Raw genomic sequence first — 1,266 nt, 5'->3', positions numbered from 1 at the left:
ACACAGGCAGACGTTGGTCTACCCCCTCAATCACCCACCACACTTCAACTACCCCTGAATTTAAGGCCAGCCAATCCTTCACCACCACCCTCCTCCCTTCCTAATACCATGGAAAGTATTTCAGGGCTGGAAGAGCCCTCCGCGGTCATTGAAGCCAATCCCATACCCACTAGAATCTCTTCTGTGGATCCTGACTACAAAGTGCATGCTTTCCATGGCCAGAACGTTGCTCCCCCTTTCCAAATGGTGACCTTAAAATGAGGCAATCCAGTAAAGCCATGGGGTAGCTCCATGTCTTTCCTTCTCTCCCCAGCTCAGTTTTGAGGCCAGAACCTGCCATGAACAGGCTCTGAGGGACCTGTGGGCTGGGAGACCCGTCTCTCACCCCAGGCTGCAGATAAGATGCCCTGGACAACCTGAACAGGTTAAGGAAAGCAGTGATAGGGCTTAGGGAGACTTGTCCTGCCTCTTCTCTCCAGAGGGGCCAGCGGGGCACCTTGGGCTGGTCTGAGAGAGCTCTCTAAAGGTCACCATGGTAAAAATAGAGCTTGTCTGGGGATGGATGGAAAACAGCTGCTCTTGCCTGGGACTTGGTGCCAGGGAGCCAGGTGGTCAAGCCAGGGCCTGGTCATGGCCTGGGATCTCCTGGACATATCCCACTTGCCAGACCCTAGAGAGCAGAGCCAGGAAGCGGGGAGCATAGGGAACCCCGGAATGCAGCGTCTAAGGGTCCAGGGATCCGTTCACACAAGGCCCCGACTCTGCCAAGGCGTGGGCGCGGATTTAAGGAGGGGAACTGAAAATCCACACTAAATGGGAAAGCTGGGAGAGAAGGGTCTTGCCCAGGGTCACAACAGAGTTAGGGCTAGAACCCAAGCTTGGGTCGCTACCCAACTCCCAAGTCCTGGGCGCGCTTCCCGGATCTCTTACCTCTGGGTTGGGCCAGACCCCATAGGGACGTAGGGACGTGGTGCTGGGGTCCCCTAAGGTGACAACTGTTTTTCCAGACCCTCCCTCCCATGGTGAGGATGTGGGAAGGGGGAGTTAGGTGGTGCAGGAGGCTTCGGCGGGGAGGCTGCCACGCTTGAGCCTCAGGCTGCCGGTCCACCCGCGGGGACAGATGTTGTAGCCAAGGATGCCGGGTGACTTTGCCCCGGAGTCCTCGGAGTCGAGGGACACATCGGAGTCCGTGGGCGAGCGGCGGTAGGGGAAGGGCCTGGATTGCGCGGCCAGCGGGCTCCGGGGACTGGCGCAGGAGGACAAAGG

Source organism: Tupaia chinensis, unplaced genomic scaffold (assembly GCF_000334495.1).
Source record: "Tupaia chinensis unplaced genomic scaffold, TupChi_1.0 Scaffold000303_1, whole genome shotgun sequence".
Lineage (NCBI taxonomy): Eukaryota > Metazoa > Chordata > Mammalia > Scandentia > Tupaiidae > Tupaia > Tupaia belangeri.
This window is presented reverse-complemented; position numbering follows the sequence as displayed.